Below are 16,715 nucleotides of genomic sequence, written 5' to 3'. Positions count from 1 at the left end.
TTACCTCTGAGAAATTATCCCCCCAAACAAATTCTGTATTAACAAGTGCAAAAACTAAACAAATAAACCCAAATCAAATGAAAGCAAATAAAAAACTCCAAACCTTAAAACACGGCATATAAAATGATGTGAGAAATTTAAATCACTTTCCAGTCTCTCAGTCAATAATAAAAAGCTGTGATTGTATCCTTGTTTGGATTCAAGGCCCTCTTTTTAAGTTTTGCACTAAGGCCATGCACAAAGTAATAGGAGAGTCAGAACATACCGTCTGTGACATCTGATGGTAGTTGTGTTTTCACAGTGGCCAGGGCTGCAATGGTGACACTCCACCCTCTCCTATTCATCACTGGTGGAATTTTAGAATTCTAGATCTTTTAATATCTGTGTGTATATACAACCAGGTTTTGTGTACACACACACACACCCTCGTTCATTCACTCAGCAAATACTTGTTGAGCGTGTACTATGTGCCAATCACTTTCTAGGAACTGTGAGAATACAATAGGAGTTCCTGTGGTGGTGCAGTGGTTAATGAATCCGACTAGGAACCATGAGGTTGCAGGTTCGATCCCTGGCCTTGCTCAGTGGGTTAAGGATCTGGCATTGCCGTGAGCTGTGGTGAAGGTCGCAGACGCAGCTCGGATCCCGCGTTGCTGTGGCTCTGGTGTAGACTGGCGGCCACAGCTCCGATTCAAACCCTAGCCTGGGAACCTCCATATGCCGCGGGAGCGGCCCTAGAAAAGACAAAAAAAAAAAAAGAATACAACAATGGACAAAATGTTTAAAAAAAGAAAAAAACCCAAAACCTGCGGCCTCATACTCTTGCCAACACTGTTTAAAATTTTTTTCATCCTAATATCCAATCTGAAGAGCAAAATATAATGTGCACATTAAAAATATCAATAATATTTCCTTAAATATTAGTGAAATAGCACCTTTTCAACTGCCATTTGTAGATTTAATTCCCTCTGTTTTCTAGTAACAGCCTCCATCTGTTAGAGATGGCTGGTTTTTAGTCTGAAAAGTGTTCTACAACACAAAGTTTTTCTTGACTCCAAAGTAAATGCAACATTTAAAGATTCAAAACTAAGGCGTTACCTTGTGGCTCAGCGGATTAAGGATCCAGTGTTGTTACTGTAGCGATTCAGGTCACTGCTATGGTGCAGGTTTGATCCCTGGCTCAGGAACTTCCACAAGCCATGGGCACAGCCAAAAAAAAAAAAAAAAAAGCCTCCAAAATATACTTGCCTTTAATAAGTGAATAAGTGTTTGCAGCCCCCTCCATGTGCTCTACCATCTATCTCACTTAGGTGACCTATAGGAAGAAATCTATGATTCTCTCGCTATATGAACATAGTTCTACAGCATTTGCACACAGAAAGGAACTCTGAAAGCAATCATTATCTTGATTATAATTAATGTAAAGACTAAATATAAAAAAACATTTTTGAAGTATAGCTGAATTACAATTGTTAGTTTCTAGTATACAGCAAGATGATTCAGTTTTACATATATATATATATATATATATATATATACACTTTTTCAAATTCTTTTCCATTATAGATTATAAGATAGTTAAATAAATTACAGTTCCCTGTGCTATACAGTATGACCCCGCTATTTATCTATTTTATATATAGTAGTGTTTATCCGTTAATCTCATAATCCTAATTTATCCCCCCCAACCTTTCCCCTTTGGTAACTATATTTTCTTTCTATTTCTATGAGTCTATTTGTTTTGAAAATAAGTTCATTTGTATTATTTTTTTAGATTCCACATGTAAATACTCTCATATATTTGTCTTTTACTTCACTCAGTATGATAATCTCTAGGTTCATCAATGTTGTTGTAAATGGCATTATTTCATTCTTTTTTATGGCTGAGTAATATACTGTTGTGCATTTGGGTGTGTGTGTGGAGGGGTGTATATGTATATATATGTTAATACACACACACACACAAATATACAGGTGACCTCATTATCCACTCATCTGTTGATGGACATTTAGGTTGCTTCCATGCCTTGGTTATTTTAAATCACACAGCAATAAACACTGTGGCGCATGTATCTTTTCCATTTAGAGTTTTCATATTTTCCAAATATATGCCCAGCAGTGGGATTGCTGAATCACATGGTAACTCCATTTTTAGTTTTTTAAGGAACTGCATACTGTTCTCCATAGTGACTGCACCAATTTACATTCCCACCAACCATGTAGGAGGGTTCCCTTTCTCCACTCCCTTTCCAGCATTAATTATTCGTAGAGCTTTTGATGACAGCCATTCTGATCAGTGTGAGATGATATCTCACTGTAGTTTTGATTTGCATTTCTCTAATAATTGGCAATGTTGAGCATCTTTTCATGTACCTGTTGGCCATCTGTATGTCTTCTTTGGATAAATATCTTATTGGAAGAAAAATCAAGCACCAAACTCAAAATATTAATAATCTGCATTGATAATTACATGAATTATTACATCTAACATATGTAACAATTCTGAAGGAACTCAAGCTTAAAAGCAGTTTCAACATCAGCATGAGACACTTTGCTCCTTAATTAGTGTAAACAAGTAGTAAGTCAATGTATTTGTCTCAAAATAATAATGCACACTGACCAAAGAGCATGCAAATTTATACCAAAATCAATACTAAGGATAAGAACACGGTCAGTCTGCCTCTGAGTAGACTCAGACAAGCATAAGAGAAAAAAAGCTCATACAACAAAAATAGGTATTCAAGACATGGCTTACAGAAATTTAAAATACATTAAAAGTTTAATAATAACTCTATTATAAAGTTCTGGGGTAGCAATTAAAAGAAATCACAGAAACAGTTTGACAAGTTTTGTCTTGAAAAACTGAAAATGTTACTCAACATTGAAAGTAAAAAGATGATGCCTGGAGTTCCCATTGTGGCTCAGTGGTAATGAACCCAACTAGCATCCATGAGGACACAGGTTTGATCCCTGGCCTCATTCAGTGGGTTAAAGGATCTGGCATTGCCATGATCTGTGGTGTAGGTCACAGACACAGCACAGATCCCATCTGGCTGTGGCTGTGGCTATGGCTATGGCTGTGGCCAGGTCTAATTTGACCCCCTAGCCTAGGAACTTCTATATGCCTAGGGTACACCCATAAAAAGACAAAAAGACGATGCTTAAAAAACGATGTGGGCTGAAATATTCACATATTTCAATATAAAAAATGGACAATATCTTTCATTTAGCAAAATTTGCTATAAGCTAACCACAATCATATCAACACCCTTTAAAATATTATGGTCAGTTTCTCAGAAAGTTTAAAAAGTCACCATATGGCCCAACAATTTCACTCCTAATTATATACCGAAGAGAAGTGAAAACATATGCTCACAGAAAAAAATTATACACAAACATTCATAGCAACATTATCGAAAACAGTTAAAAAGTATAAACATAGAGACAGGATTAAGACGGCGGAATAGAAGGACTGGAGCTCAACTTCTCTCCTAAAAACAACAAAATTCACAACTAAAGACTGAGCACTCTTCACCAAAATGGACCGGAAACCTCCTACTCCAGAAGACAAAGAGGAGGCTACATCAAGAGGCAGGAGGGGTGATTTCACAATATAAACAACCCCATACCTCCTGGGTGGGAAGCCCCACAGACTGGAAACTAACTGGTTCACAGAGACTCAGTTACAGGAGTGAGCATTCTGAGCCCCACATCAAACTCTCACGTGTGGGGATCTGGCACAGGGAGAAAGAGCCCCTGGAGCATCTGGCATTAAAGGCCAGTGGAGCTTGTGCGCAGGAGCTCACCAGACTAGGGGAAACAGAGACCCCATTCTTAAAAGGCACACACAGACGTTCACGTGTACTGGGTCCCAGGGCAAAGCAAAGTCTCCACGGGAATCTGAGTCAAACCGGACAGCAGTTCTTGGAGGATATCCTGGGAAAACAGGGGCGAATGTGTCTTGTGAGGGAAGGACACTGAAAGCGAAGCTCTGGGGAATATTCAGCAGCAGTGCCTTTCTCTGGAGGTGGCCATTTTGGGAATATCTGGCCCCACCCATCAGCCAGCTGCTGAGAAGCCCCAGGGCAAACAACCCAGGTGGGGTCACAGCCCCGCCCCTCAGTAAACAGGCTACCTAAAAGCCCCTCAGGCACACAGCTGCCTCTACTCCCATCCAGAAACTAAGCCCCACCTACCAGAGGGATTAGAATTGGCTCCACCTACCAGTGGGCAGGCATCAGCCCCTCCCATGAGGAAGCCTACAGCAAGCCTCCCATACCGACTTCAGCCACAGGGGGGCAGACATCAGAAGTACGAGAGGCTAGAACTCTATTATCTGTAAGAAGGTCACCACACCAAAAACCTATAAAAATGAAAAGACAGAGAACTATAACTCAGATCAGGGAGAAAGGAAAAACCCCAGAAAATCAGCTAAGCCATGAGGAGATTCTCAGCCTCCAGGAAAAAGACTTTAGACTATTGGTGCTGAAGATGATGCAAGACATTGGAAATAAATGTCTGGAGGCAAAGATGGATAACTTACAGGGAACACTGAGCAAAGAGATAGGAGATATAAAACTTCAACAAGAAGAGATGCAAAATACAATACCTGAAATAAAAAATTCACTAGAAGCAGCTAACAGCAGAATACAGGAGGCAGAAGAACAAATAAGTGAGGTGGAGGACAGAGTAGTGGAAATTGCGGAAACGGAACAGAAAAGAGAAATAAGACTGAAAAGAAATGAAGAGAGTCTCAGAGAACTCTGGGACAACATTAAACACACCAACATCTGCACAATAGGGGTGCCAGAAGGAGAAGAGAGAGAGAAGGAGATAGAAAAAATATTCCAAGAGATAATAGCCGAAAATTTCCCTAACATGGGGAAGGAATCACTCACTCAAATCCAGGAAGCACAATGAGTACCACATAAAATAAACCCAAGGAGGAACACCCTGAGACACATATTAATCAAACTGACCAACATTAAAGACAGAGAAAATCTTGAACGCAGCTAGGGAAAAGAAACAAATCACATACAAGGGAACCCCGATAAGGCTATCGGCAGATTTTTCAACAGAAACTCTGCAGGCCAGAAGGGAGTGGCATGATATACTTCATGTGATGAAAGGAAAAAACCTCCAACCAAGATTACCCTACCCACCAAGGCTCTCATTCAGATGTGAAGGAGAAATCAAAACCTTCACAGATAAGCAAAAGCTGAGAGAATTCAGCAACACTAAACCAGCCTTACAACAAATACGAAAGGAACTTCTATAGGCAGAAAAGAACAAGAGAAGGAAAGGAAAAAGAGCAGCAAAAGCAAATCCAAAGCAATGAATAAAATGGCAATAAGAACATACATATCAATAATTACCTTAAATGTTAATGGACTAAACGCCCCAATCAAAAGACATAGACTGGCTGAATGGATATGAAAACAAGACCCATATATATGCTGTCTCCAAGAGACCCACTTCACTTCAAGGGACAAATACAAATTGAAAGGGAGAGGATGGAAGAAAATATTTCATACAAACAGGGATGAAAAGAAAGCTGGAGTGGCAATACTCATATCAGACAAAATAGACTTTAAGATGAAGAATATTTTCAGGGACAAAGAAGGACATTACATAATGATCAAAGGACCAATCCAAGAAGATGATATAACAATTTTAAATATCTACACACCCAACACAGGTTCACCACAATATATAAGGCAACTGCTAACAACCTTAAAAGGACAATTTGACAATAACACAATAATAGTGGGGGACTTTAACACCCCACTTACAGCAATGGACAGATCAACCAGACAGAAAATCAATAAGGAAACACAGGCCCTGAATGACGCACTAAACCAGATGGACTTAATAGATATTTATAGCACATTCTATCCAAAAGCAACAGAATACACATTCTTCTCAAGTGCACATGGAACATTCTCTAAGATTGATCACATCCTGGGCTACAAATCCAACCTCGGTAACTTTAAGAAAAGTGAAATCATAGCAAGCATCTTTTCCAACCACAACGCCATACGACTGGAAAGCAACAACAAGAAAAAAACTGCAAAAAACACAAACACGTGGAGACTAAACAACATGCTACTAAACAACCAATGGATCACTGTAGAAATCAAAGAGGAAATTAAAAAATACCTGGCAGCAAATGACAACGAAGATACGACACTCCAAAACCTATGGATGCAGCAAAGGCCGTTCTAAGAGGAAAGTTTATAGCAATACAAGCCCACCTCAGGAAACAAGAACAAGCTCAAAACAAGCTAACTTTACATCTAAAGCAGCTCGAGAGAGAAGAACAGACAGGACCTAAAGGTAGTAGAAGGAAAGAAATCCTAAAGATCAGAGCAGAAATCAATGAAATAGAAACAAAGAAAACCATACAAAAGATCAGTGAAACAAAAAGCTGGTGCTTTGAAAAGATCAACAAAATTGATAAACCCCTAGCCAGACTTAGCAAGCAACAAAAAGAGAGGACTCAAATCAATAAAATTAGAAATGAAAAAGGAGAAATAACAACGGACATCACAGAAATACAAAGGATCATAAGAGACTACGATATGCAACTATACGCCAATAAAATGGAAAACCTAGAAGAAGTGGACAAATTCTTAGAAAAGTACAATCTTCCAAGACTAAACCAAGATGAATTAGAAAAGATGAATGGACCAATCACAAGAACTGAAACTGAAACTGTGATTAAAAAACTTCCAACAAACAATAGTCCAGAACCAGATGGGCTTCACAGGCGAATTCTATCAAACATTTAGAGAAGAGCTAACACCTCTCCTTCTGAAACTATTTCAAAAAACTGCAGAGGAAGGGATACTCCCAAATTCATTCTATGAGGCCATCATCACCCTGGTACCAAAACCAGAGAAAGATACCACAAAAAAAGAAAACTACAGGCCAATTTCACTGATGAACATCGATGCAAAAATCCTCAACAAAATACTAGCAAACCGCATCCAACAATACATTAAAAGGATTGTACATCATGATCAAGTGGGATTTATCCCAGGGATGCAAGGGTTCTTCAATATCCGCAAATCCATCAGTATGGATACACCACATTAACAAACTGAAGAATAAAAACCACATGATCCTCTCAACAGATGCAGAAAAAGCCTTGGACAAAATCCAACACCCATTTCTGATAAAAACCCTTCAGAAAGTGGGCATAACAGAAACCTACCTCAACATGATAAAGGCCATATACGACAAATCCACAGCGAACATCATTCTCAAGGGTGAAAAGCTGAAAGAATTCCCGCTGAGATCAGGAACAAGACAATGATGTCTGCTCTCGCCACTACTCTTCAACATAGTTCTGGAAGTCCTAGCCACAGCAAGCAGAGAAGTAAAAGACATAAAAGGAATCCAAATTGGAAAGGAAGAAGTAAAACTATCACTATTTGCAGATGACTGATACTATACCTAGAGAATCATAAAGACGCTACCAGAAAACTCTTTGAGCTCATCCACGAATGTGGCAAAGTCGCAGGATACAAAATCAATACACAGAAATCGATGGCATTTCTATACACTAATAATGAAAGAGCAGAAAAGGAAATTAGGGAAGCAATCTCGTTTACCATCGCATCCAAAAGAATAAAATACCTAGGAGTAAACCTACCTAAAGAGACAAAAGACCTGTACTCTGAAAACTATAAGACCCTGATGAAAGATATCAAAGATGACACAAATAGATGGAAAGATGTACCATGCTCGTGGACCGGAAGAGTTAATGTTATCAAAATAACTATACTACCCAAGGCACTCTACAGATTCAATGCAATCCCTATCAAAGTACCAAGGACATTTTTCACAGAACTGGAACAAAATATTTTCAAGTTTGTTTGGAAGCACAACAGACCCAGAATAGCCAAAGACATCCTGAAAAAGAAAAATGGAACTGGAGGAATCAGGCTCCCGGACTTCAGACTATACTACAAAGCAACAGTCGTCAAAACTGCATGGTACTGGCACAAAGACAGAAATATAGATCAGTGGAACAGGATGGAAAGCCCAGAATTAAACCCACGCACCTGCAGCCACCTCATCTATGACAAAGGAGGCAAGGATATACGATGGAGAAAGGACAGCTTGTTCAATAAGTGGTGCTGGGAAAACTGGACAGCCACATGGAAAAGAAGGATAGAACACTCCCTAACACCATACACAAAAATCAACTCCAAATGGATGAAAGACCTAGATATAAGACCAGACACTATCAAACTCTTAGGGGAAAACATAGGCCAAACTCTCTCTGACATAAACGACAGCAACATCTTCTCAGATCCCCCTCTTAGAATATTGACAACAAAAACAAAAACAAACAAATGGGACCTAATCAAACTTCAAAGTTTCTGCACAGCAAAGGAAACCCTAAACAACACAAAAAGACAACCCACATAATGGGAGAAAATCTCTGCAAGTGAATCAACTGAGAAGGGATTGATTTCCAAAATTTATCAACACCTTCTGCAGCTCCATACCAAAAAAAACAAACAACCCCATCCAAAAATGGGCAGATCTAAACAGACAGTTCTCCAAAGAAGACATACAGATGGCCGAGAAACACATGAAAAGATGTTCAACATCACTCAGTATTAGAGAGATGCAAATCAAAACCATGATGAAGTGCCACCTTACACCAGCCAGAAGGGCCATCATCCAAAAGTCTACAAACAATAAGTGCTGGAGAGGGTGTGGAGAAAAAGGAACCCTAGTACACTGTTGGTGGGATTGTAAATTGGTGCAACCACTGTGGAAAGCAGTATGGAGATTCCTCAGAAAACTAAACATAGAACTACCATTTGATCCAGCAATCCCACTCCTGGGTATCTACCCAGAGAAAACCACGACTTGCAAAGACACATGTACTCCAATGCTCATTGTAGCACTATTTACAATAGCCAAGACGTGGAAACAACCTAAATGTCCATCGACAGAGGAGTGGATCAAGAAGATGTGGTACATATACACAATGGAATATTACTCAGTCATTAAAAAGAACGAAATAATGCCATTTGCAGCCACATGGATGGACCTAGAAACTATCATGCTAAGTGAAATCAGCCAGACAATGAGACACCAACAACAACTGCTTTCACTGACATGTGGAATCTGAAAAAAGGACAGACTGAACTTCTTTGCAGAACAGATGCTGACTCACAGATGTTGAAAAACTTACGGTCTCCAGAGGAGACAGTTTGGGGGGAGGGGGGATGTGCTTGGCTGTGGGATGGAAATCAGATTGTGATTGTGATTGTGAAATCAGATTGTTATGATCATTATATACAACTACAGATGTGATAAATTCATTTGAGTAATAAAAACAAAGAAAAGAAAAAAAGTGTAAACAATGCAAGTGTCCATCGACTGATCAACAGATAGGCAAAATGTAGCCATACAACAGAATATTACATAGCCATAAAAAAAAACTACTGATACATGCTACAATGTGGATGATCTTGAAAACATAGTAAGTGAAAGTCAGTCACAAAAGTCACATATTGTATGATCCCATGTAGATCAAATGCCTTAAATAGGCAATAGTAACAGAAAATAAGATCGGTGATTTCCTAGGACTCGGGGAATCAAGGAGAATAAAAGAATGACTACTTAAGGGTACAGAATTTCTTTCAGGGGTGATGAAAATGTTCTAGAATTAGATAATGGTGATGGCTGTACAACTTTATACCAAAACCACTGAAAAGTACACTTTTTTCTTTTTTTTCTTCTTTTTTAGGGCTGCATTTGCAGCTCATGGAAGTTCCCAGGCTAGTGGTTGAATCGGAGCTACAGCTGCCAGCCACAGCCACAGCCACAGCAATGCCAGATTCGAGCTGAGTCTACAACCTACACCATATCCCACAGCAACACCAGATTCTTAATGCACTGAGTGAGGCCAGGGATTGAACCTACATCCTCATGGTTCCTAGTCAGGTTCATCACCACTGAGCCATGACAGGAACTTCTGAAAAGTACACTTTAAAAGGACAAATTACATAGTATGTGAGTTCTATCTCAAAAAATATTATAGTCTACAGAGATGAGTCAACTGATGAGTCAATTTCAAATTATTAACCCCAGAAATGCAATTTTGAAAAATGCTCACAGCCAATGTCATGAAAGCATTATATCAACATAAGGAACATATCCATCACCTCCAAAAGTTTCCTAGTGTTCTTTAGTAACATCCTCCCTCCTGCCCCTCTCTGCCTTCAAGCAACCACTGATCACTCTATGGTTTGTATTTTCTAGAATTTTATATTTTCTAGGATTTCATGTAAAGATAATCATATTGTACACACACTTTACTTAATCATATTGTATGTACCTCTTTTATACAACTTATTCTGAGATTTATCCATATTTTCACATGTATGAGTTTAGGCTGAGCCATATTCTAGATACTTTATATTGCTAAGTAGTATTCCATATTATGGATATACCACAATTTGTTGATCCAAACACTGATGGACATCTGAGTTGAAACTATTTGTAATTTGACTATTACAAATAGCTGCTATGAACAATTGTGCTACATTAACCACTTCTAATAGCTTCTAATATAGATTCCATCAGATTTTTCTACACAAAAGATCATGTCAACTGTCAATAGACAATTTTACTTCTTCCATTCCAATCTGAATGCCACTTACATCTATCTATCTTACCTTATTACACTGGCTACAATTTCACTCCACTGCAATGCTGAACACAAGTGGTAAGGGTGGACATCCTGACCTTGTTCCTGATCTAGCTGGAAAACACTCCGTTTTCACCATGAATTATGTTAGCTGGAGGTTTAAATAGATCCTCTCTGTCGGATTAAGGAAGTTCCCACCTATTTCTAGTTTGAGGAAAGTTTTTAATAAAAAATTGGTATGATATTTTGTAAAATATCTTATCTGCATCTATTGAGATGATCATATGGTTTTCATTTTTTTAATATAATTTTTTTTTTGCTTCTTTTGCTTTTTAGTGCCATACCTGTGGCATATGGAAGTTCCCAGGCTAGGGGTTGAATTGAAGCTGCAGCTGCCAACCTATGCCACAGCCACAGCAACACCAGATCCAAGCAACATCTGCAACCTACACCACAGCTCACAGCAATGCTGGAGCCTTAAGCCACTGAGCAGGGCCAAGGATGGAAGCTGAATCCTCATGGATGCTAGTCCGGTTCGTAACCCACTGGCCACAACGGGAACTCTGTTTTTTATTTTTTATTGTTACTTCACATGGTGAATTACACAGGTTGATTTCCAAATGTTGAACTAACATTCAAGTGCTGGGCTGAACTTGCATTCCTGGGATAAATCCCACTTCATCATAAACCCAACATTATATATTGTTGGGTTCTATTTGCCAAAATGTTGTTTAGAATTTTTGCATCTATGTTCATGAGGGGATAATGGTCCACATTAACCCCCAAAGTTTTCTTGTAATGTCTCTGTGAGGTTTTCGGAATCTAAGTTTCTTTTATATTTTAGAATTGTATTTTTGAACAATGTTTAAACAATTATTTAACAAGTCCACCAACACAGTAAAACCAATTTTTTGGTCAATAAATAAATTTCCAAAAAATTATATAATTTTTATTATTTTTAGTGTATCTTTTCACAAAGTATTCCATGTGAAAGATAAATTACACGATTTATTATATCATTATTATGGCTACAGAAGCATTATACCTTTAAATTGCCATTGGCAGCACAGTTAAATGATATAAGATTGGCTGTTCCAAACATCTCTTTACCTTATTCTGAACTGCACATGGACCCAAGAGAAGTTTTTGGAGAAGCTAACTCTTTTAGATACTAGAAACCTAGTGTCTATCTTCATCTACAAAAAGGTTGTAGTTTTTATTAGCAAACAGGCAAAGGAGCACAGGGCTCCCATTTACCATAAATAAAGCTTCTACTTAGAGGTAAATGGAAGGCTAAATAAAATTACTGTAAACTTAAAGGCTAAGAGGGCAATTTAAAAGACCTATACTTTAAAAGGCATCTAAGGAAATAAATTTATTTGTTCAATAAATTAAGGAAAACTAGAATGTTGGTTTTTTTTTTTAAGAATAATAAGCATTAGAATGACTATCAGAAACAGTGGATTTTGGAAGAAAAATAAAAACAATGCTCATCCTTCCATCAGCTCAGGGATGCCTCAATATAAGGCTCAAAAGTACATGGAGGAGTTCCCGTCATGGCTCAGTGGTTAACAAATCCAACTAGAAGCTATGAGGTTGCATGTTTGATCCCTGGCCTCACTCAGTGGGTTGAGGATCTGGCATTGCCGTGAGCTGTGGTGTAGGTCACAGATTCGGCTTGGATCCTGTGTTGCTGTGGCTGTGGTGTAGGTCGACAGCTACAGCTCCAATTAGACCCCTACCCTGGGAACCTCCACATGCCGCGGGTGCGGCCCTAAAAAGGCCAAAAAAAAAAAAAAAAGAATACTGGGACTCCATATAATTTTTAATACCCCCGTTTTTGCTTCTTTTTAGGGCTGCACCACAGCATGTGGAGGCTCCCAGGTTAGACTGGAGGTTCCCAGGCTAGGGGTCGAATCAGAGCTATAGCAGCTGGCCTACACCACAGCCACAGCAACACAGGAACAGAGCCAAGTCTGCCACCTATACCATAGCTCACAGCAACACCAATCCTAACCCCACTGATCGAGGCCAGGGATCAAACCCACATCCTCATGGATACTAGTTGGATTTGTTTCCTCTGGGCCACAACAGGAACTCCTAACACTTTCATTGCCATTATAATGCTGCATATGTACCAAAATAAATGTTATTTAAATAAATATAAATCAGGCTGCTCAGAGGACCCTGCCCTCTTGCATACATGGGAGTCCTTTTTCCAGGAAGTCATCTACCTTATTTTCTGCTAATCTGAGATAGCAGCCACAGCCAGTCTTGCACTGAAGTGATCTATTCAGGTAAGCTGAGACTTTCAGATCAGATGTCTCACTGGCATCAGGTCATGGTCAGAAGCTTTCAAGTAATCAATAAAACCCTCAGACAGCCATGGGCTCAATTCCCAGGTTATCACAACAGGGACCTCAGTATAGTTATGTCCTCTGTCTCCACCATCTGCTAGCAACATTTTAAGATTCACTTTCCCATTGACCCTCACACTTTACTCAAAACAATTCCCATTTAATCAGCAACCCTCCTCCATCCTCATCCACTTTCCCTATCTCCCCGCCCCCAACCCACTTAAAAAAAAAACCAATACTGATTTTGTCACAAATTTTGCTTGGGGAGTTCCTATCATGGCTCAGCGGAAATGAATCTGACTAGCATCCATGAGGATGCAGGTTCGATCCCTGGCCTCAATCAGTGGGTTTAGGATACAGGGTTGCCGTGAGCTGGGGTATAGGTTGCAGACGCAGCTCAGATCTCACGTTGCTGTGGCTGTGGTGTAGGCCAGCGGCTACAGTTCCAATTCAACCCCTAGCCTGGGAACCTCCATATGCTGCTCGGGTGAGACCCCGGAAAAAAAAAAAAAAAAAAAAGACACAAAAAAAAGAAAGAAATTTTGCTTGGACTAAGTTTCTAATATACCTAGTATTTTAAGAATTCAGATATTAGTAAATGCTAATTAAGAAAATAACCTCTAGGAGTTCCCGTTCTGGTTCAGTGGTTAACAAACCTGACTAGTATCCACAAGGACCTGGGTTCAATCCCTGGCCTTCCTTGGTGGGTTAAGGGGTCAGAATTGCCCTGAGCTATGGTGTAGGTGGCAGATGCGGCTCAGATCCCGCATTGCTGTGGCTGTGGCGTAGGCTGACAGCTACAGCTTCGATTTGACCCCTGGCCTAGAAACCTCCATATGCCACAGGTGCAGCCCTAAAAGAGAAAAAAAAAAAAAAAGGAAAGAAAGAAAGAAAAAGAAAATAACCCCTTCATTGTACAAACAACTCCGGTTGAAGAAAAACAGCAAAATTGTGCATAAGCCTTTGCTGAAATTACCAAATGAAATATGGAAAAGAAAAATATATTGTTTCCATTTATAATTTTCTAAGTTTTTCCTCCAGGGACATGGATATAAAACCTTATAGCCTATGAATACTAGGTTGAGATAGTATTTCTCACCTTTTTGCTTATCTAAATTCCACCTACACTTTAAGGCTCTTTAAGGTACCACCTACCCTTTAAGGTACCTGAAGCCTTGTTTTACCTTCTCCATGAAGTCTTAATAAAAGCTAAAATTCATTAAGCAATCACTACATGGCCTACCTGCCCGACATATATCAACTCACTTAATCCTCACAACAACACTCTGAGGTAGGTAATACTGTTTTCCCCAGTTTACAAAGGAGGAAACAGAGGCACAGAAAATTCTAAGCAATTTTTCCCGGGTTACAGACCCAGTAAGTTGTGGACCAGGATTTAAACTCAGGCAATTTGGATTCAGGCATATGTCTCTTTTCCTAAAGACTTCAGTCTTCCCAAAAGACTTCAACCCACCTAATCTCTCCTTCTACTGTACTCGTTACACAGATCCCACAGTAAGTTTATTATACGCTCTGCACACTCTTTCTTGTTTTCATATTTGTTTCATTACGTCTGCATTTGCTTCCCAACGAAATTATAAGTTCCTTGCGGGCAAGACAAGCTTGACATTTGGTTCTCACCCCTACTTCTAGCAGAGCGCTGGAGGTGCCTTCCATGTATACTTCTTAGTTGATTTTTAAAAATCTCTGACAACATCTATAATAAAGAGATTTTTTTTTCTACTTTTTAAGTGCAAAATATCACTTAAGAAGAGACAAGTGAAATATTCTTTCAGTGAAAACTGGGCATAACCATGCCCTTGCTACAAACCCTAAAGAACATGAAGTCATAGGGTATGACTAAGCAAAATTACTTTAACACCTGAAGGATAACCCATGCAGTCAGTGTCAAATTTAGCATTACTAAAGTTAGGAAACTGACTATATATATTTATTTTTCTTCTTAATGAATCTCTTACCTGGTGAGTCATATCTATAAAACTGACAGATCAATGTATTTCTACCTCCTAAAAGAGAACTAACACTAAGGAAAATCAGATAAAGTTTCTTCTGCATATGCAAAACCAGTAATAATCTGTATTATCAGGAATAAAGACACAAGGACAATAAGGAATAACAAACAAGTGACAACCTGTATCATCAGGAATAGAATACACAGGGAAAAAACATACTAAAACAAAAAGGTTTCTAGGCCTGGCTGGCAGAATACATTTTAAGCAGTGTTTTTCCACCCACCAAAATGAGAAAATAAAAATGGAAGTTCAAAGATATAATCTGCTTTGAACCCAATAACCAACCCAGGTACCTAGGCAGTTAAGAAAAAAGCGTAATACTGGATATTAAGAACCAAAGACCATAACTAAAAGAAAATGCCCTTAAAAAATAAGACTGTTACCCAAACAGTTCATCAAGTTTCTTGACTATCTAACAACATAAAAATCTGGGGAGCTACAGGTCTTTAGATAATTCTCATAAGATAATGGAGAGAAGCTTAGGGTTTTATGGGCTTCTTATTAAATACCACTTTTCATATACACTGCAAATACAGTATTAATTTACACACAAATAAATACCAAAAAGTTTTGCCAGTTCTCCAGGTACTTGAACTATCTCCAGAAAGGAGATAGTTTGATCCTGAAACACAAAGAAACTGATAGTATGATTTAAGTTTTGTTTTTTTTTTTTTTTTTTTCTTTTAGTATCTGTTAGCTTTCTAGAGCCAATCACGTTGTATGGCAATAGGAGCAAAAGCAATCCAGTGTTTTCTGTAGACAGAGCTGGTCTGTCCCTTGTGGGATATAATCTCTAAGTGATTCCAAACCAAGGGTATTTAATGCCACTTAAAATTGTATACTTAAATTGTGCACTTAAAAATGGTTAAAATGGAGTTCCCGTCGTGGCACAGTGGTTAACGAATCCGACTAGGAACCATGAGGTTGCGGGCTCGGTCCCTGCCCTTGCTCAGTGGGTTAACGATCCGGCGTTGCCGTGAGCTGTGGTGTAGGTTGCAGACGCAGCTCGGATCCTGTGTTGCTGTGGCTCTGGCGTAGGCTGGCAGCCACAGCTCCGATTAGACCCCTAGCCTGGGAACCTCCATATGCCACAGGGGCGGCCCAAGAAATAGCAAAAAAGACCAAAAAAAAAAGGTTAAAATGGTCAAAAAATATTTTAAGTCAATGGATCAAATGAAAAAAGAAAACTATTCTGAGTTTAATATAAAATGGTATCAAGGATGCAGATTAATGCCTTTTTTCAAATCCTAATTAAGATTTTTTCCCCAAAAATATGGATATTGCATTATACAAAGAACTGGAAATTAATTACAGGTTCCATCTTGAGACCTGGAAGGCAAGTAAATATTTTATCCTTAATCCAGCCCCCAAATTCCAATTAGTTTACCAAACTACTATGTTCATTAGAGGTAACCTCTAGAAACCAGTACCTCTGTGTAAAACTGAAGACTCTGCCTCACTGTGAATTCAATTACAACTCGTCCTGGCCCTCTCTTTACTTTGCTGTCACGCCACTAACAGTCTGCAATACCGTTATTCCAAAAACAACACAAGCTTTTATTCTCACATCATATACACAATGAAGAAGCAGAAAACCGAATTGAAAACACCACCAGGTTTCAAGCAGCATAGCTCTCTCCTAGTCAA

General features: G+C 38.9%; 1 protein-coding gene across 2 annotated transcripts in view; it reads right to left on the bottom strand.

The window, feature by feature from the left end:
- The window catches only part of RNF115 (ring finger protein 115), a 78,096-nt gene that overhangs the window by 36,304 nt on the left and 25,077 nt on the right, over nucleotides 1-16,715 (bottom strand). The gene's annotated exons all lie outside the window — the stretch shown is intronic.

The sequence above is a fragment of the Phacochoerus africanus genome, chromosome 6 (assembly GCF_016906955.1).
Source record: "Phacochoerus africanus isolate WHEZ1 chromosome 6, ROS_Pafr_v1, whole genome shotgun sequence".
Taxonomy (NCBI): Eukaryota; Metazoa; Chordata; class Mammalia; order Artiodactyla; family Suidae; genus Phacochoerus; species Phacochoerus africanus.
Note: the sequence above shows the minus strand (reverse complement) of the source record. Positions and strands in the feature narration are given on the sequence as shown.